This window comes from Galleria mellonella, unplaced genomic scaffold (assembly GCF_026898425.1).
Source record: "Galleria mellonella isolate WM207_F2 unplaced genomic scaffold, CSIRO_AGI_GalMel_v1 utg855, whole genome shotgun sequence".
In the NCBI taxonomy this organism is placed as follows: domain Eukaryota; kingdom Metazoa; phylum Arthropoda; class Insecta; order Lepidoptera; family Pyralidae; genus Galleria; species Galleria mellonella.
In genome coordinates this window covers 767524-790348 of record NW_026442164.1, presented here as the reverse complement: position 1 = coordinate 790348, position 22825 = coordinate 767524, and positions in this window count along the sequence as shown.

Genomic DNA, 22825 nt, shown 5'->3' with positions numbered 1-22825 from the left:
GAATTCAACAATAAATCAATCACGATGGTTTCCAGAGGGAATTACGTGGAGGTCGCCTGATAGGGTATATTGCTAGCAATGGGAACGCTTATTTCCATTACTAATAATCCCTTCTTCCTTCTCCCCTCCCCCGTGTGGGTTTTTTTAGTAAATTATAATGGAATGTTAGCCCCGCTTGCGCTAATGGTATACGCTGGCGGAGCACTAGTAAAGCATGATAAGTGAGAATTAAAAGGCAGGTTAGTTAGCCCATCGTGATGAATACACCTGGAATTCAACATGATGGTTTCCAGAGGGGCCCACGCGGAGGTCGGCTTGACAGGGTACCTATATCGCTAGCAATGGGACTGGTAGTCCACATTACTGATAATCCCTTTCCCCTTCCTGTGTGGTGTTAGAAGGGCATAGTCGTCTATATTATGTCCAGCTTTACTTTAGAGATGGTAAACGGAAGAAAATATCGATAATCTATCTATCTATCTATCTATATTATAATAATATTAGATACTTTTATATGAAACGCTTTCTTAATAATAAAGTGTGAATCAGAACCGAGTGTATTTTAATTCTCTTATTAACCCCAAGAAATGTTTTCAGAATATTTATTACGGCCTCATGTGAAATTTTAAAGTGCCGACAGCTTACAGAAAACAGGGTTGCCACATTGAACAAAAACAAAATCATACCTGTTATACAACATATAAAAAAAGAGTTGTTTTGGTAACAACATGTGATAACTAGGATTCAGAGAATATATATATTTTAAAAAACTTCATACACTGTTAATTTCGTTTTTAATAGTAATGCTGAACACCCCATAGATTGCGATGGAGTACGGTCCTAAGCTACGTGTATCCATTGACTTTGAGCAACGCATTTGAGGTCGTTGCTCTATTTTTTTTATCTTTATTTATTTAGGGACTTTTGTCCTTTTAGGCACGTCAGTCCCATCGTACCTTAATCAATTTTAGGACATCATTGTATATATTTTAACAATCAAAAAACACCACCAAATCAAATAATATGAATAGAAGGAATGTCGTAGAACAAGAAAAAAAAAAACTTATTAATCTATGATCCGATGGTTACTCTATTTGGAAAAATAAAAAAAAATATGTAAACTACAATAAAATAATGGTCAAAACGATAAAAAGAAAAGTGAAGCTACAGGAATTAAATTCCTTATCTAATTAAAATACGACTGATGGCAACCCTGGTGAAATATTCCCGCTATTTATGACAACGGGCACTCGAATAATGACTGAAGCATTTGTCATTTAGAAACAAGTAAAACATGAATGGGGGGGCTCAGGTTCAGTAATGAAGCGTGACTAATCATATTATCTACTTAGATATAGGTACTTACTTGTTCATTAAAACATTTATTTATTTACTCTGTTTTGCACCACTTAATATATATTTATATTTATTTAAGGCAAACAAACAGCTAAAATAATACATAATTATATACTTAAATAGTAATTTGGTAGCCACTAGAATTTTGCATAAAATAAAAAACAAGTAAACGAAACACAAAATTAGACAATACTAAATTAAACAAATATAAACAAACATATTATACATATATATATATACAACAACACTTAATTTTATACAACAATTTGTACAAAAGTCGTTTGCTTGGCTACCTCTGTCCCATTCGTGTTTCAACCGTGAAGCAGTTGTGTTTGCATGTCTGTGTTTTGGTTTGAAGAGTGGGATATGGCGTAAATTTACAGGGTACAGAGGAATAACACCTGAGTCCTCAGGAATGGCAACGCATAGGGGGTATCATGGACGAAACAGTATACTCTGTTATTTCCACGGTACTGCTCATGTCTATCGGCGACGGTTACCACTTTCCATCAGGTGGGCCGTCAGTTTGTTTGCCATTCTAAGTTGTATAAAAAAATATAATAATAATACAAAACAGTATTTACATATATATATTACACATATGAAGTACATAAGGCGGTATTATCATTAAAGGAAAAAAGAGTCGGTGGCTATTTGGCGCAATACCTGGATCAATCTGTAAGTTTATCCATTCGGATAATAAAAAAAAAATTCCAAATCGGTTTAGAACTGAAGTAGTTATGAGGTAACAAATGTATAAATAAAATACAATCGAATTAAGAACTTACTTCGCTTTGAAGTAGGTTAAAAATTCATAAACACGTGTCCAAAAAACACATGAACATAAAAGTAAAATAATTATAATTAGAAAAAAAAACAAATCTGTACAGAACAATACGACGGCGAATTAAGAATTTTCCCTTTTGGTAAGTAGCTTAAAAAGTGTATGTTTATATTTTTAACAGTATACCAATCGTTCTCATAACTAAACTAACAGTCTATGTCCGGTCAGATAGTTCTCGATCTCAAACAAAACAAACACACTGATAAGTGCTTTTAAATACCTTCACTTAATTCACACATTACACGCGGTAATGGCTGTACTATTTTTAACTAATTTCGAAAAAAGGAAGCGACTGTAATAATGGTCAACACGTACTTTGAATTGGCGTAAATTTACTGAGTACAAAGAAATAACACCTGAGTCCTCAGGAATGGCAACGCATGGGGGATATCATGGGCGAAACAGTATACTCTGTTATGTCCATGGTACTACTTATGTCTATAGGCGACGGTTACCGCTTTCCATCAGGTGGGCCGTCAGCTTGTTTGCCATTCTAAGTTGTATAAAAAAAAACTTTGATTTTTTTGGGGATATGTAATTTGAATACAGTTTGAGGCTACTTTTTTTTTAATAAATTTTAATGAACTGTCAAAAAGTGTATGTAAGCGCATCATTTCAGAATCATCATCATATATATCAGCCGTCTACTGTGTACCGATGAACATAAGCATCCCACAAAAACTAGGGAGTCTGTCAGTAGTTGTCACGCTTGGCAAGTGAATTGGTAACTGCAGTTAGGGTTTGGTGTTGTTCTAAGAGGCACATCTGCTGCCCAACTCTCGACGATTAAGCTTAGTCGTCTATTAAAACACCATCGGGATAGGAAGAGGTAGCCTATTTTATACTTGGGATGATAGATTTTATGGCTGGGACCACACGGCATATCACTTCAGAATGCCTGCACCTATTTCACTAACTTAGTCTATTGCGTCTGTAATTGTCAGAACAAGGTTTGATTAAAAGAAAATATTTGAAAAATCATATAGAAACTGAAAAAATTTTGGGGGAAAAAATGATCAAGTTTTTGGAGTTCTGGATAATTCGTTTGCTTGTTATCTCTTGGCGCGTTGATAGCTTAATTAATCCCCATACAATTTGGTATATGCATAGTATTGGAAATAGAGAAGATTATAGGCAGTATTTTTTTGTATTATTGAGTCGACAAACAAGCATACGGCCTATCTGATGGTGAGCGGTTCTTGTAGCTTATCAAATGCCTGCAATAACAAAGAAAATACACGCGCGTTGTTGATCTTGAAGAGACTTCTTTACTCCTTTGAAGTATCTCATGGTGTAGTCTCTTGGGTTACTCGATAAGCTCATTCCATCATCTAAGTGTTCATGGGAGGTAGAATTTCTGAAACCGTTTTGTACGTGACCATCCAAGTTCTAAGCTATCGGGGTGAATTCCTACCATTTCCTCTAGGTTAATCAAGTCTCATCCTAGTTCAATATAAACGCAGTCGCAGCCATAGCTACTCTTAAAACATATTTCACATTATTTATCACTGGAAAAGTCAGTCGAGAGGTTTAAGTCAAGAGAATTAATTAGTTTAATTGGTATACACATATTTAGCCGACATATTGTCACCATTTATTCATAAACTGTGTCGTAGGCATTTGAGTTGTGTTAATTAACATGAAATACATATAATATTTAATATTATTTAATTACTTCAATTTTGTCTAGTTTGTTTAAAAAATGCCCCAATATTGTACACCGCTCTGCCCGCTGACATTGATGCTCCTTTCCACTTTGGGTGTTGCTGGAAGAGAACTTTATTAGAGTTAAGCTCGCATTTGTACATTTGATTACCTCTGTCATATTCTTATAAGTGGTGTGCACAATAAAGAATTAAATAAATAAAAAAAATATATTACGAAAATAATATAATATATATATTAATTTAAAAATGTATGTTAATTTGGCATTTGGCGTTCCATTGTTTCTGCCTACCCTAATGGTAGACAGGCGTGACAGATATGTATGTATGTATGTTAATTTTTTAACCGATATCTACATATATATGTACATATGTAAGGAGAAATCATTGAAGTCATTGAGGTTTTGTTGTTTCTGTCAATTGTTTCGACTTCATTTGGAATTCTTCTTCGGGGGGCGTTTGGTGCTTTGCGTCCCAGCGCTGCAGCGTCCCGCCTCGCACTGTGGGCCTAGCCCGTAATGACGATAGTGAGTTCATTAAATTCCCGTTATATATGTATACATAGACATCGGATAATATACCCATTTAATATCTTTTAAATTTAATTTTAAACTTAATTGGATATTAAAGGGTTAAAAAGGGATGGCATAAACAAATTATTTATTTTATGCAACTTAGAATGGCAAATAAGCTGACGGCCCACTTGATGGAAAGTGGTATCTGTCGTCTATAGACATGAACAGTAATTTGTGTCGCCCATGATACTTCTCATGTGTTGCCATAAAAATGTATTTTTTACTCTATGTACCATAAAAAAGGAGATAAGGCTTAGATAAAGTCGTATGTAAGTAATTAATTTCTAAAACTATTTCATAAACGTCAGTCAGTGCGGTATTGTTGAAATTCAGTTTCTGTGTGTTTGTTACATTGAATACCGAATTTATAATTATATATATTAAATGCAATTCAAAAACATAATAATGTATGATGCCTGTCTCATAAATGAACACTTACTGTGCGGAAGTGAGAAGACTGGATGTGGCATTAAAATTATTTTCAGATAAGATCTGTTTATATACGTACCTATTATGGATATAAATAAAAAAAACTTCGTTTTATGGATTATTTTTTTATTATTACATGAGCCGTTAACTGTCCACTGCTGAACATAGACCTCCCTCATAAGGAGGGGTTTTTTTACAACACAGGGGGCAAACCTGATAGTAAGTGACTACTGCCGCCTATAGTCACCCACAATACTGAAGACATTGTAGGTGTGCTGCCGGCCTTTTAAAAAGGTATATGCTGTTTTCTTGAAGGTTATGTTGTCGTATCGGTTCAGAAACACTGCTGCTGGAAGTTGATTCCAAAGAGTGGTTGTGCGCGGAAGAAAGTGCCTTGAAAAATGCAGGGTAGAAAACCGCCACTCGTTTAACTAGTAGTTGCCACACTTTGCTTGGCGGCTTTAGGTTTTGATAATGTTTTAAGAGGAACGCTGCTGCACATTTCTTGACCATTTAGTTTTATTAGTCGCCTTATACGAAAAATGAAGATTGCTAATTATTAAGTAAATAATAATTTTCAATACTACACTGAATTTTTTTTATATATATATATATATATATATATATATATATATATATATATATATATATATATATATATATACTTACTTTCAGTTTAAAAAAATTTTTATTTATGTTTAATTCGTCGAATTGACAACACGATATCAAGTTTGCTGCTTATATTAAGTATAACATGTATTTACATCGTTTCTGTTTTTATCGTTTTGAAACCAAAATAAACCAATATACTCTCCCAAACACGTTCAAGAAATTTACAAGGTGTAACCATACGTTTGTTTCCCTAACCGCGAAGTTGGCAACAAATTACCAACAACATTTGCAGGAAGCAATTCTAACTAGAAAGGTAGAGGATTAGGTGTTCCTCTAAATATGAATTGTGTCATTAAATATAACAGTTTATCAATATTACGATACGGAATAGGCAGGTTTAAATGTTTACATGACCATTTCTTTCCAGCATCCATATTCTATTAATATATTCAGTGGACCATGCGATAACCGGTATAAAACTTAAAGGAGAAATTAAAATAGACTGCGAATAGACGTTTGACTTCAAAAAAATCTTCACCTAAGCGACATCTACAGCCAAATATAGGAGATGAAAACGTATCCACTTAACAAACATGTTATCTAATGAATTATTGATCATGAAATATTACATAGTCACAGCTTTCGAGATGTGTAAAAACCGGCGCATTATTCCTCACACAGTTTATCTCTGGCAGCTACAACTGGTTTCAGATATGTATGAAATGGTCAGGTATTCGATTAGGTTCTCATTCGAATACCAGTTGAACTGAATTCTTTGGAGATTCCATTTTCCTTGAAAGATATTTTATGTAGCACTAAATTATAGTCGTCATTAAAGAAAGTTTCTTCAATAAGTTATTAAGCCAGAGATTTAATTAGATAAAAATACAAATATGGATCAGTTATTCTTATTATTTCATAATAAACAATATTCTCTTTAATCTATACATATTTGTTTATTCTTATACAATGCATATGCTATATATATATATATATATATATATATATATATATATATATATATATATATATATATATATATATATATATATATATATATATATAAATTTGTCACCCATTTTTGCCTTTTTATCTTGCTTTTGTAATTTAGTTTTTGTAATTAAGTTAATTATATATTTTTTTTGTGTATTTTTTAATAATATTTGTAATCTGTATCATTCTTTAAATGGAACAATAAAGAGTTTTCATTAATTTAAAAGTATTCATTCAAAGTTTTAGATATAATTACGTCATAAATGGGCTGATAAGAAATAAAAGAAGTATACAAGAATCTTAAGAACTGTGTTCCTAATAAAAATGTTGTGTCAAAATGCTCGTTTACAGTAATCTCCGAAATAATTTTAATATGATTTTATAAATGTGTATTGTTTGCTCCAACTTGAGAGATAGGATGATTTTTATTCGGATAAGAAAATATGGATCCAATAAGTGGCAGTAGGGAGCAAAATAAAGTTTACCAGGTCATACCAATGGTTTTAAATGTTATGTAGAGCCAATAATACTTTTTTAGACAGAACATAAAGGCGCAGCATTCGTTGTACCTATATTCGAGAAGTTTTTCTATTTTTATTATTATAGTTATAATTTTTAAGCATTAAAAAATATGTTATCCATAGAATATGTTATCTACGAAGGGTAGATAGATGGAAATGTAAATGAGTATTTTATATTAAATTTGATAGGCAAATTTTTTGGTACTTTGGGTTGTATTATTGTATTATTCACTCTTTCGCCACCTGTCCACTTCTATCTGTTCTCCTTTAACCAAAGGTTGTCTGTAAGAGGTTGCCCTAGGGACAAGACCGCCTTTTGTACCTTTATGTGTATATTTCAATTGTATTTATGTTACTGTATTTTACTTGAATTATTCACTATAATATAAGAAAAACGATCAAATGTATCCTCTTTATAATATTAGTATACATAAAATAAATATTAAATAAATTTGAGTAGAAGAACATCAATAATACTGCCATATCCAAACGCGAGCAGAGTTGTTTTCGGACGTCCCGGTCAAGGCAGGAAGTTTACGCGGCGCGCGCGCAGTTTCCTCGTTCGCAGGATGTTTTGCGCTCAACGGCCGATTGACGCTATTTCTGCGCGGCCGACTGCACCGTGAGCCGTGATGCTGTAAACATAACTTGGCAATAATGGATTGCGCCACCAAAATAATATGGACCCAATTGGAAATAGGTGGCGAATATAATGCAGGCATCGCGCGCAAACTGCCAAACGTGGTGAATTTTTAAAATTAATAAATATATAATATATTAAAGTTAAGATATCAGAGGCGGGCGATATAGGTAATGATCTGATATCTATATATTGGGTTTGTATGGTTACAACCATTTAGTGAACTTATATACTTTAAAAGTAATTAGACATAATTCAAAATCATCATAATCTTAATATTTCCATTGCTGAACATAGGTCTTCCTCATAAGAAGGGTTTTGCCAGTAGTTGCATCGCTTGGCGGACAGGTCAGCAAGCGTAGCTTGGCCTTGATGATGTTTTAAGAGGGACGCTGCTATTCATCCCTCGACTATTTATAGGATTTCTATTTCCTTTAGTAGCCTTTACGGCGAAGGAAGGGGTGACCAATTCTATGTCGACGCTAAAGCCTGACGCTGTCGCTTTCGAGGACTGACCAGGCTCGTATTTATAGCACGGCAAATTCTCATTTGCAACGCCGTACTTGAGAACTAACTCTTGATGGAGTATTCAGTGTTGGCAAGAGCTGAATAACCCGAAAGCACATGTCTGAGTGACTTTCCGGGATGGCGACATGCTCGACAGATGTCCTCAGTGCCATCCTTCAGAAAGTGATTTCGGTATTTGTTCGTCTTAACCACCTGATCTTGTATTGCACAGACAAAACCTTCGGTCTCTCCGAAGAGATCACCGAACTGTAGCCAGTGCACGGAGGTCTTCGTGTTTACGTACGGCCCGTGAAGGGATTTGAAGAACCTTCCGTGCAACTCCTTCATTTCTTTACGGCCTCTAGTTGAGAGGTGCCCTGGACTTTAGGTTTTTGCCAATTCTCTAAAGGCAGAAAAAGATTTTTTTTTATACAACTTAGAATGGCAAACAAGCTGACGGCCTACCTGATGGAAAGTGGTAACCGCCGCCTATAGACATGAGCAGTACCATGTACATAACAGAGTATACTGTTTCGTCCATGATACCCCCCATGTGTTGCTATTTCTGAGGACTCAGGTGTTATTCCTCTGTACCCTGTAAATTCATGTTAATGTCCACGTGGTTCTCTCAGGAAAATATTGTGGCCGTGTGAGCCGTCTTTCAATGCATCTCCACGTATTTCTCACAGGTGCCTCGACAGCGCATGTGGAACGACCACTCCATTTTCATTCATTAAAAATTCTACTGATTCTGAAGACCAAGCTCTGAGTCCAAACACCACCTGACCATCTACTAGTTTCACGACTATCAAATCGGAGTGCAGTATTTTTCCATCGGTCGCGCTAAATTTAATACTATCTATTTGTAGTAAACAGGTGTTATCCATTAAAATCGTGTTTCTGTATAAGAATGCCAAGGGCAGTGGTGCACTTCTCGTTTCATCTGGGCCGATGGATCGTTTTATTTACTTAATACAATTGAGCAATTCTAAAGTCCCAGAATAAAACTACTTCGCAAAAAAGAAACGGCTTGCATGTTCTCTGTGGCGTATAATAGACGATAAGTGTGTTAATTCTGAACCGATTTTAATATTTTTTTTTACATTCAATAGTTTATTTATTAAGAAAAATGAATAAATGAATGAATTTAATGATTGAGGGTTGGGCAGCAGTATTTCTCTGATAAGGTGAGGTCGACTTTGACGCAGTCTTCCCTGGAATCCATCGTAGTTAAGTTCTAGTAAATTAATGACAGACTTGCCTTCATCCTTCGCTTATTCTCGCTATTGTATACCGTTAGCAGAGGCAGATGTATCATTCCACTTTCATTTAAAAAGTCTCCCTCTGGTATACATTAACTGGACAAATCTTTTTTTTATGCGACTTAGAAAGGCAAACAAGCTGACCACCCACCTGATGGAAAGTGGTAACCGTCGCCTATATACATGAGCAGTACCATGGACATAACAGAGTATACTGTTTCGCCCATGATACCTCCATGCGTTGCCATTCCTGAGGACTCAGGTGTTATTCCTCTGTACCCAGTAAATTTACGCCATGTCCCACCCTTTAAACCGAAACACAGATATGTAAACATAACTGCTTTAGTTCTAACACCTGAATATGCAGGATTAAATATATCTCGAGTGCTACCTATCGAGTGGTGGCCTCACTGAAAATCAGCGCTGCAGCACAACGCTGCAGCTTAAATTGAGTGGAGACCTTCTCAGCTGCTACCACAGAATTATTATTTTAATGTATAAAATTGTCATTAATATTGTTATGTTCTGTAGTTAAATAAATTATTTTATTATTATTATTATATCTAGTAGAGAGGTTAGTGACCTTTCCATATCAACTTATTAGCATCGATTAGTCAAATGGCCAACCCCATGACGGACGGGATGCCAATTGTCCGCGTATCCGTTTGTTAATCATTCACAAATGTGCCACTCACGACGGTGAGATGTATTGATACAAATGTATCACTACTATGTCTACCATGCCATACCATGCCATGTCGAAAGAGCGTCAGATATTTTAAATACACTATCGGGATTAAACGCGACGAAAAACCTTTACAGGTAAATAGTATTTATTTATTTATTTAACACTTTATTGCACTAAAAGAAAATAAACAATGACATATAAACATTTAAACTGAAATACAGTAGTATGAAGTACAGGTTAAAATATACATATAAAAGTACAAAATGCGGTCTTATCGCTAGGGCAATCTCTTACAGACAACATTTGGTTAAAGGAGAACATATAGTACCTACATACCTGCTTCTTTATTGCCGACATTTCGACGTGGATTGCACCACGTGGATTGTATTTAGAATATGTGTAAACAATGCGAAAGATTAAAATTAATAGCCCCTAAACAATTCTATAGCCTAACTGCGGTTAGAATCCGCCTGTGTAAACAACTGCGAAAACCTTAAAATTAACTATAGCCAGTTAAAACATTTCTGTACTCTAAAATTCATAATATAAATAAGTAGATAGATAGATAGATATATTAATGACTAAGGAAAGGAAATATAATGTAGAATATATAAATTTATTATATTGTTAAAAATTTGCACGCCGACATAGAGGCAGAATGTACACGAATATAAAATTTATAATATAAATCATTAGAAAATAAATTAATTTCATATATAAATTTAATTTAATAATTAAATGCAATAAAAAAAAAAAAAAATATACATGTACAAAAAAAAAACAATATGCATAAAATAAGTTAAAAAAATTTCCCTTCATACATGTGCCATAGTAACACAAAATGGTCACAACTCAGCTTATTGTTTTGCTCTAAAAAGAGCAAAACACTGATATTCTGTTGTGGCCAAATGTGAGCCGCGAAATTCCATAGAAAAAAATAAAATAAAAAAAAAGAAATAACAAATATAGATAAAATACTTTGTGTGTTCATTATATTCGCTATTATTTAATATTTTGTTCTATAAAAACAGGATTTTTCTCTAAAGATCGTGTGATACATACCTTTATCTGTATATATTATATAAATCTACTTGATTACCAAAAACTGTTTTTATATATATAGAAAGGACCAAAGACATTATATAATTATGTAGATAGGACAGTAAACGTAGAACCAATGTTGCCAACATTCGAAATGAGACAATAACGGTCACCTACAACAATCGATACAAACATCCTGGGTTACTCAACTCGTCAAATACAGATGTACAAACGGTGTATTAGAAAACAATGAATATGAATTATTGAACGTTTGAACTTCGACTCACAGACGGACGTACAAGCGCTCTGATCTTATGAATCGGTAAAGTGCACGGTGAAGTCATTACCTGGTTACTGACAAATAAGTTAAGTAAACAACAAATAAGTTGGTAATTTGTTTTAAGTAGTGTGACAACCCTGCGGGTTTGGCAAGAGAGATTAGCGTCAAAAAATCTGTCAAATAAATTTGCCCTTGTGTTAGTCGTGTGTGCCCCGGCATAGAATACCCACACCTTTCTTTGCCCGTGGGTGTCGTAAGTGGCGAATAAGGGAGGGCGAGAGATGGAAACCAGCGACCTTCTCAAAATATAACCAAAAGCCTAATTGCGGTTGACAATCCGTCTGCCAAACGTGGCAAGTACTGGTGGGGTTTTACCAGTATAGTTGTGTATGTTTGACAATCCGTCTGCCACGTTTGGCAGACGGCAGACGGATTGGCAAACATACACATCCCCTCATTGGGGGATGCGTATGTTTAGCAGTGGATAGTTAACGGCTGTCATATCATCATATGATATTGACTGGTGTATTTAAATTTATCATCCAGGGGAAGGGGACTATCCCCTTAAAAAAATAATAAACATAAAAAAATGTAACCGAATTGAGAATCACCTCTTTTTTTGAAATCGGTTGAAAGATCAGACGATTTAAGAATACAAACGAAATGTCAAACTCCTTTTGCGCGAGTCGCTTAAAAACTATTATTTGTTGATCAGTGATAAATTAATATACCTACGTACAGACTCACTTTAGTACCAAGTAATAAAGCTACAGATGGCGCTATTATCGCAATCAACAGATCGCGAGTGTCGTTAATTGAAATGGCATATGAAACGCATTGCAATGCGAGTCATTAACATAAAATATTCGCTATAAATCCCCAAACGCACAATGTTGTATGGCAATTAACAGATTATGTTTATCAATAGTTCACTCCACTTTGGCGTGTTTGTTTTGTACCAGTTTAAATGAATGAATGAATGATTGATTGAATGATTGAATGAATGAATGATTGAACGAATGAATGATTGAACTAATGAATGATTGATTGAACGAATGAATGAATAAGTATACTTTATTTGCATTATACAACATACGAAATAAACAAGATAATTAACAAATATAACGATACAATTATATAAGTACATGTCAGGCAGTCTGTAGGCTTATCAGGTGGGCCGTCAGCTTGTTTGCCATTCTAAGTTGTATTAAAACAAATATAACGTTATATATTAATATATTAAACTTTAGTGTCATTTTAGACTCGGTATCTCGGTTACTTAAGCTTAGACTACATATAAAGATTAAGCCATTTTTAAAAGGACAAATACATGGGTAGGTTGTTTGTGAATAGATTGAAATTTTTTATTTATTTATTTAACTCTTTATTGCACCAATAACATAAAAATAATCAATGGCATATAAACAATTTAATTGAAATACAGTAGCATGAAGTACAGCGGGTCTACCATGAAATGAAATTCAAAAATTTAGGACTCAATTTCGTGTTTTTGTTTCTACCAAAATGGGACCAATAATGGGAGTTTAACATTTCGTTCGCCATACATCTTATCATAAAAGTCCAAAGGAATAATATTTTAACATTTATAAAATTTCCAAACGGCATGTATTATGTAATTTTAACATCAAATTTCTGTTTCGTTTGGAAAACATTTTATGGTAGGCTCCGATATATTATTTTTCAACCGTGAAATATTTCATGGTACAGGGAATAACCCTCCTCAGAATTAAAATATACATATAAATAGGCGTACAAAATATTTTGATATTCTCTGTGTATTTAGAGTGTACGAGTATTTCTTTGCATTGAAGAGACCTATTATCAACAAAATCCAAAGTGATTTTAATTTTTTTTATGTTTATTACCTCATAACTCTTTCAGTTATAAACCGATTTGGAAAATTATTATTTTTATCTAAAACGTTACACTTATAGATTAATCCCATAGAAATTTTGTCAAAATAGGTTCAATAGTTAAGTTTTCAAATGAAAACAACTGGTTTTGCTGCAGCTGAAGTTGTTTTTTTGTAAAACAATTTAATTATACTGTAGACAATTCTTAATTTTTCTAAATTACAAATTAAAATATATAAAATATGATGTGTTAAACCATCTCGTCATGTGTGTGTCATACTCACGTATTCGGTAATAACTGTTATTCGTATTTATATGAAATTAAAACCGATCAAGAACAAGTGTAGGTCAAACCAAGATTTCTAGTTGTTCTTTATGACAAAATAAAAAAAATGTGTCATTTAAATATCTGTAAGATAGATATTGATGTAATTTATTAAACCATTTCGTTCTTGTTTGACGTTCTTGACTGACATAGCTAATGTAAAATGTCAAACGTCTAGTTCAAATACTATTTATAGTGTACTTTGTGGTTATCAGTGAAACTTAGCTTTAGTAATGGATGCAAATAAACAAGAATAATGCAGTATTTTGATTATTAACTATAAGACTGTAAGAGGTTTCCTCTTAAATCCGCCTTCTTTGAACCTGGATGATAGTAGAACGTATAGGATAAATTCCAAAACTTTTATTTCCAAAAAAAAAATATCACATTGATAATTAGATTTTTTTAAAGGAGGCACCAGTGGAGGATGACCTTTTAAGTATATAGTTAGGTTAGTTGGCATATGGTACATGGCGAATTTACCTATAACTACGATGGATTACAGAAGGAAGTGTAGAAGTGGAAGTCTTTTTCTTAATGGACAATAATGGATTAATTTCCTCCGCCACTAGCGGAGTATCAGTGTGGGATGATAGATGATGATGAAAAAGGTCAGTTGGCCCATCGCGATCGTGACGAATTTAACAATAAATTAATCATGATGGTTTCCAGGGGGAACTGCATGAAGTTCAATCTGATAGGGTATTTATTTATTTATTTATTTATTTACACTTTATTGCATCAAGTAACAAGAGAAATAACAAATACAGTAAATATTAATGAGATATTGATTCAAAAGGACTCAGGTGTTATTCCTTATCGCTAAATTCACGCAATCTCTTCAAACAGAAACACAGCCATGTATATTACTAGAAACAATACTAATTTCCATTACTATCTTTTCACATAAGTCATATCCTATCAGGTAGGTAAGGCATATTTTTAGTAATCACCTTTTTCTTAGTAATTCCCGATATCAACAAATAGGTGATTAGGGAAATAAAGCACAATAGTTATTTGTACATTTGTGTTTACAATAATAGCTATAAATAGGTTTAAATAAGATAGTTTATAAAAATATATGTTAATTAATCAAGTTTAAATAGATTTAAATAAAATTAGATACACAAATTAGCTAAGAAACTTAAGATACTTTTTATATGAATTTATATAAAAACAAATCTGGTTTAAAAAGTCTAGTTTTTAAGTATAATAAATAATAAAGGTAATGTTTGGCAGATGGTAGATGTGGAGTACAGGCCACATATAGTATTTATAGCTATATATTATTATTTACCAAATTCGAAATTGATACGCATCTCTATTGTTTCCTTCTGGCTTGCCTTCACGGCCCTAGTCTTCTAAGTTCCTTTGACCTTTATATATATATTTCCAATTTCCATTCCTGGTTTCCTTTGTCGCTCACAGTAGAATTTAAAAAATAGTTAAATAAATATAAATTCCAAAAGCTAAATTTACTGTACGCAACGCCAAAGTACTTGAGTGTGAATGTATTCACTAATTAGCGGCAGGATTTCTCTCCGTCTGTCACGTTCTGTACGCTTGCATAGTAACTGCCAATTAGTAAACTCATGGAACGAACACATTTCACGGTCGAGAATTGTTTAATCCGTGGATAGATTTGCATTTTTTGCTTTTTTTTTCAGTTTCAAACAGTGTAAATTCGAAATTATTAACATACTTTAAGAGACTTTTTTATGCAACTTAGAACGGCAAACAAGTTGACAGTCCACCTGATGGAAAATGGTAACCGTCGCCTACAGACATGAGCAGTACCATGGACATAACAGTGTATACTGTTTCGCCAATGATACCCCCAATACGTTGCCATTCCTGAGGACTCAGGTGTTATTCCTCTGTACCCAGTAAATTCACTGCCATATCCCACCCTTCAAACCGAAACAGAGCCATGCAAACACAACTGCTTCACGGTAGAAACACGAATGAGACAGAGGTGCTCAAGTAAACTATTGTACAAAGTCTCCCTCTGGTAAATGAATGTTCTAATAGAGAAATTAAAGAGTTTTCACAAAACGATATGCAGAAGAAGGATTTTTAATCTTCCATTCTAACATGACAGCTGCCTTAGCAATATAATCGTAATTATGAAGTTAAAGATCTCTGTATTATAATATAGGTACGTTCATTATTGTTAATTTTATAATTATAATAAATCTGTAGAGAGGTCAATTCTGTACATGAAATATATTTCCAAAATAACTATCAGCGGGTGATTAGTGATCGATACTCAAAAATGCAATCAGTAAAATTTTTGTCTGTCTGTCTGTATGTTCGTTATATAAACAAAAACTATTCGACGGATTTTAACGAAACTTGGTACAATTATTCTTCATACTCCTGGGCAGATTATAGTATACTTTTCATCACGCTACGATCATTAGGAGCAGAGCAGTGAAGGGAAATGTGTCTGTTACGTCAAAACCACTGAACCGTGAGGAAGGACATAGGCTACTTATTTTACGAAAACCGACAGCTAACACGAACAGCTAGTTTTATAAATATATCTAGATTTTATAAAAATAAAATTGCATGTATGATTCTAACAAAAACTTACAACACGGATCTAACACGGGTGTTTAAAACTATCGATTGTCAATAGTTTATGATTGTGTTTTACAAAATAAAAAGAGAGTTTAATTATGATAAACCCAGTTATTGTGATTTAAAAACTAAAGTACTAAATTTACTTTCGTAACATTTCTGTGGAACCAATCTGAAAGTACTATATGGTACAGGTATAGAATGGGCCACTCATGGAAAAGAATCCTTTCTTTCGCCATAAGAAGTGAGTAAGGCGACTAAATGGTCGAGGGATGGACAGCAGTGTTCATATTAAAACATCAACAAAGCCTGTGGTCGCCAACCCGCTGCGGAGTGTGGCAACTACTGGCTAAGCGCCCCTTATAGGGAAGGCTTATGTTCAGCAGTGCGCAGGTGACGACTGGTATTGTATGGTAATCTGGAAGTATTATGGAGATAAAAAAAAATCAAATTGTTTAATAATTGACAGAGTTATGATGTAACAAACATAAAAAAAAAAAAAAACTACAACCGTATTAGAACCTCTTCCATTAATGAAGTTTGTTGAAAAAAATTAATAAAGTATGTTCAAAATTGGTCAAAATAACCCGTAAGAAAAAAATATAAGCGACTTGAGAATCTTTTTTTCGTAATTTGCTTACATATTCATAGTATAAGTACTCACGTACATGTATATAAAACTAAATAACGTATTTAAAAGTGGCGACACGAGAACTATCTCATTTCAGATGTCGCTTAAACAGTAAAAAAAAAAACTCAAATTTAAATAAAGAACGTACAGGTTCGTAATTAAAATTAAGACGTCACGTGATGTGGGGACAAATCAACAGTTCGTATCGGAACAAGTCATGCTTTCTCGTCCCGATACATAATAATCAGGGTTGCACTCCAGCGGTGCCATAAATCCGCGCTAGATATACACTCGATTGTTTTATTTGTCTGTCTGTAGTTCACTGTGCGCCCACGTTTAAATATAGACGTTACCCCACATTGGAACGTTTTGTGACTCTTACATTGTTATATTTATATGCGTTTTTATAATTAGAAAGAAGAATGATATATTTTTATTCAAATAAACTTAGATCTAAGATCTATTATTTTTGAATAGGTATTTTTTCCACTACCGCCTAATCCATACTAATTTCCTAATTCATCTACAAAAAGCTCGTTGTTCTAGTTTCGTTTTAGGCCATAAGCTCACTCAGGCTTATTAATACGCTCCGTCGGAGATGTGGTGAGTGCGAAAGCGAACCCATGTCTCCGACATATGGCACCTCGAGGGTATATCGTCTGGTTTTTGGTGGGTACACTTCCACCTTACGGGGGGACTCTCACAGTACCCATTCACCTCCCACAAGGTGTATGGGTCTGCATAAAGCATTTTCCAGACGTTAAAAAAAAAAAGGCTTATTAATACGCTACTGCCCACAGTTGTCTTTTATCATCGCACGACTCGCCATCGACAGAGAATCCATCTTTACAGTCGCGCATAGTAAGGTTTCGAAGCAGTTTTCACCCGTGAACGTCCATGCTGTAGAATAAGTTCCCTGTCGAGGTTTTTCCTAGAGACTACAGTATGAGGTTCTTAAAAAACGGCGTATTAAGGTTTCTTCAGTGTCAACAATTCATTGGTGTCCCGCCATCTTATACTGGTAGCTCAAATTGGATATACCTACTACAGTCCTACTACTTGTAATATAATATGACGCTCAAACTAAATGTATCATATTATATTTGTTATGCCTGACTTCCATTAGGATAGATAGAAACATAGGAACGTCTAATGCTTCGATTCAAACTAGCCTCTTTTGCTTCTTCCACATTCATTAATCTTTTCATACACGCTCGCCGGTTACGGGTACTTTTAATTTGGCCCTTCTTCAGCACGTCGCCTATTTGGTCAACATTATACATTTGTATTATACTCAATATAGATACATGGATTTAATATATAAATGGCCAAAGAAATTGTAAATTGTAAATAAAATTTTTTATTCTCCCATTTATGACAATTTTATTTTATTCTTTTTTTGTAATTAAAAATATAATAAAAAGTTTTTGTTCCAATATTAAATTTTGTTGGAGTTTCCAACAATACCTTCTAGGGTGGCCCCTACCAACAGCTTCATTCATTATTGCCACTCAATTCAAAATAAATTTGAATAATAACCTTCGTGTTTTTATTTTAAAACGGATCAAATGCACCAATAAACAATGAGACGTACCATAGACACATTCGATCAAAAAGAGCGATCAAAACTAAAAGAAAACTAATTAAAGTGACGAAAATTTATTTCCTTGGAAAAATTGTGTGTAATCCCGGAAGCGGTGCCCTGTACCATCAAATACAAACCACATAACACGAGTTCTGTAACACAGATGAGCTGCGCACAAAGAAGGCAATGTATGTTTACACGCAACAATCTAATATACGAGATAGCAGGCGCGCTCAACATTACAAAAATGGGGGCAGCACCAATAATTTATACCTTTGAAAGTTCGGGGCTGCAAAATTACTATAACATTTAACCTGTTTATTTATGAATGAATGAACGAATGAATGAATATTTATTTGCAATAAATATGGTAAATCTACAGATAGATAAAATAATACTAAGTCCACATATTTCGCCACAATTAGGCATGCAAAATTTTAAATATCAAATTAACAATTCTATGCTATTTGCCAGGTGGTAATTGATTATATATATATATATATATATGTAGCTTTTTGTTTATCAATATTTTTCACTGCATTCGCATATATGTTTTATGTCACCGTATGGTCTCGGCATAGAATGGGCCACACTTTCCTTACTCATGATTGTCATAAGAGGTAACTAAAGGAACTTAGGAGCACGAGGGATGGGCAGCAGTGTTCTTCTTAAAACAGTACAAAAGACTAAATATGGTTGCTAACTCGCCTGCCAAGCGTGACGATTACTGGCAAAACTCCTTTTATAGGAAGAGACTATGTTCAGCAATGTTTTTTTATACCACAGAGGTGGTAAACAAGCATACAGCCCGCCTGATTATAAACGGCCTATGAACGCCTGCATTACTACGGGTGTAACATGCGCGTTGCTGGCGGATGATATGATGATGACGATGATTTCTTTGTTGATTGACTTTAAAGAAGTTGCTAAATTAAGATTTTAGGAAGGTCTAATGCTTGTTTATTAAAATGGATGGATGTGAAAACTTTAAAATGACTGTAATTATATTAAAATTTTGAATTTCTTGCCGAAAGGTATTGTTTTTGGTGTTTTCGGAGATGGCCATCTGATACCATCTCATACATCACTGACTCATAACGTGAAGAATACCCGTATTATATAATTTTTATATATATTATTAAATACATATGTTAGACTATAAAGTATATTTATGAGCCTATATTAAAATATTTGTTGCCTTAAATAAATAGAAAATAAATAAATAAAATTAATTACTTCTTTATTACTAAATATCTAAGCTACACGATCAAAATGGCTCACAAACTAATCAAGATATAAATCATCTTAGTTCAGTGTAAAACATTTCCTCCTATACATTAGATATGTCAATATGCGACCCACATAAATCTGTCGCTGCACACATCCCACGGGCCCAACTTCGACAGATCTGGCGTACATTATTCACGTGCGCTGTATCAAAGGCATGCCAGAACAAAAGAAATGATAATAAAATCTTTTAGGGATCTATTGATATAGCGTTTTGATTTAGTAATTAAATCGTTTGTTTCGGTTGATTTAATAGTGGTTAAGTCATTTCATTGTTGACTAGCTTTTACTCGCGACTTCGTCCGCGTACCAGGGATATGTTAAACGACTGGAATAAAAAGTAGCTTGTATCCTTTTCCATCTTGTACAGTATGTGTATACCATATTTCATGGTAATTGGTTGAGCTATTAAAGCACTGTAATATACGCACTTTATACCAGAGCGGTACTTATTTTTAATGGATGATAATGGAATGGTAACCCCCCGCCTGCGCTACGCTGGCGGGGGGTTACCATTCCGTACGCTGGCGGGACACCAGTGAGGGATGATAAGTGAGGATGAAATCAGGTCAATTAGCTCATCATGACGAATTCCACTACAATTAATCACGATGGTTTCCAGAGGGAACCGCGTGGAGGTCGACCTGATAGGGTGTATTGCTAGCTTTACTAACTATTCCTTTCATCCCACCAGAGTGGTACTGAATTAATCAATACTTAGATGTTTGTAGGTGGGAGATATTTAAGGTAACAGAAATAAAAATGTTGGCAGTGAATTTACAGGGTACAGAGGAATAACACCTGATTCCTCACGAATGGCAACGCATGGCGCAACAGTATACTCTGTTATGTCCATGGTACTGCTCACGTCTATAGGCGACGGTTACCATTTTCCATCAGGCGGGCCGTCAGCTTGTTTGCCATTCTAAGTTGCATAAAAAAAGCAATGTTCACTATACGTTATTTAATAAGGAAACGTTAATTGTTACTAATGAGACAGAAACGATTCTCTGTGTGCTCTCTCTGTCTAATTGTTCAAATTACTCCATACAACGGTTCTGTGATTGGAATTTGAGGGTAATTGCATATTAACGCGTTGCTTTGAATACTATTTATGTCGTGTTTGAAGTATATGCGTATGGAGAATTTATTTTTTTAATTTTATCAATAGCGCGGTTTCAGAGATGTTTCCTCCCACGAACACTCAGGTTATGGAAGGAGCTCCCTGCCGGGGTTTTCCCGAGAGACTACAGCATGGGGTTTTTCAATAGGGGGGTAAAGAGGTTTCTTCAGAGTCGATAACGCGTGCGTTACCGACTCTGAAGTGGTGATGTGGTGATTGTACACGACCATTTAGGCTGCACAGTACGAGAGTGAACTCCCTGCCGATGGCGAGCCGTACGATGGTAGAAAGTGGCCGTGGGCATCATATTGAATCATTCCTCTAAGCACAATCCGTTGTACAAGCAGTAGAACACGCAGAGTGAGACAAAATCTCTGCTAAGCCTTAAGGATCCGATACTACTTGCAAGCCTGGGATCATCGACAATTCTCACAGCTCGTCGTTGCACTGAGTCGAAGGGTTGAAGCTGGTATCTAGGTGCTTCGGTCCTTAAGTGACAGCAATACTCCATGTGGGGCCAGATTTGCGATTTGTAAAGCATTAATCGTGGATGGAATATATGAATGGATGGATAGATGGAAGAATTCCACGAAAGTATACTATGTGTGTAAGTATACTACCATTATTGCCGTGTGGTCCCGGCATAGAATAGGCCACCCCTTCCTTTCCCGTGGGTATCGTAAGAGGCGACTAAGGGAAAGGGAGAGATGGGAAGCAGCGTCCCTTTTAAAACATCTCTAAAACTCTAACGGCGGTTACCAACTTGCCTGTCAAGCGTGGTAACTACTGGCAAAACCCTTCCCCTTATGGGAAAGGCTTATGTTCAGCAGTGGACAGTTAACGGCTAAAATATTGTGGAATCTTTAGTTGGAGGCCGTTTAAAAAGCTGTATATTTCTAGAATTGTACATTGTACAGTAGAAAAACAAATCATCACGACAGAGTGTCGTGAACTAGCCGAATTAACTGCCTACTTAGATAAGTGCCGCCAGTGGGCCACGGAACGAGATGTTCAATTGAATAACGATTTTAATGCGCACACGGCGCGGACTGGGGTCCCAAATAGTGATGTCACACGACAAGTATATATATGTATAAGAATATCGATAATTTCTATGTATACCTATGTATAAGGGGAAATTTTATAAACTTACAATTTATTTTTTCATTAATAAGAAAGAAATAATTTGATCAAAGAAACATGCGGCTCACATAGTAGCACACAAAACGAGGATAAAAGAATAAAAAAAAAAATAGTATATACGAATAAAAAGCGTTTTTGCTCAATTAAAGTCTAAATTAAAAATAATAATAAATAAATAAATAAACAGTAGGATAACTATTGAATTTAATATCGATATCAATCCAAACTATTGTCAATGACAATTTTGTACTGCACTCATGAACAACAGTAGGGAATTAGGATCGATATGCAATAGTTTGTATAAGCAAATTACACTAATATATATCCATTAGAACAATATAAAATTATTTAATAGCTAATGTCGCAATTCAATTCAAAAATTGATATACATACATACTAAAATTTACATATATATAATGTATAATATATTACACAAGAAGATGAGAATAATAGATGATACTTACTCTTACTATGTTTGTCTTTGGCGACAATTGTTTCGACTTCATCTGAATGTCTTTTTGATGGAGAGTATGGTGTTTTGCGTCTAGTATATAAAATACAGTTCAGAGAAATTTATAAAAAAAAATACTTATATTATGGGAAGGGTTATGTTTAACAATGGACAATTTAACGACTGAAATGATAATATATTTTGTTGTATAAATCAACTTTTTTAACCAGCAAGTACTACTTTAACTGTTAGTCGAGTTGTGCAGAATTATCTAATAGTATTGTTTAATAAAAGCTAGAAAGAGATAGATAGTAGGATCAGCATATCGTTTTCATTAGTCGGTCGGTCATAGCGGTCCATTGCTGGACATAGACCGAATCAACCATGACCCAAAGTCCCATTTTTATCGAT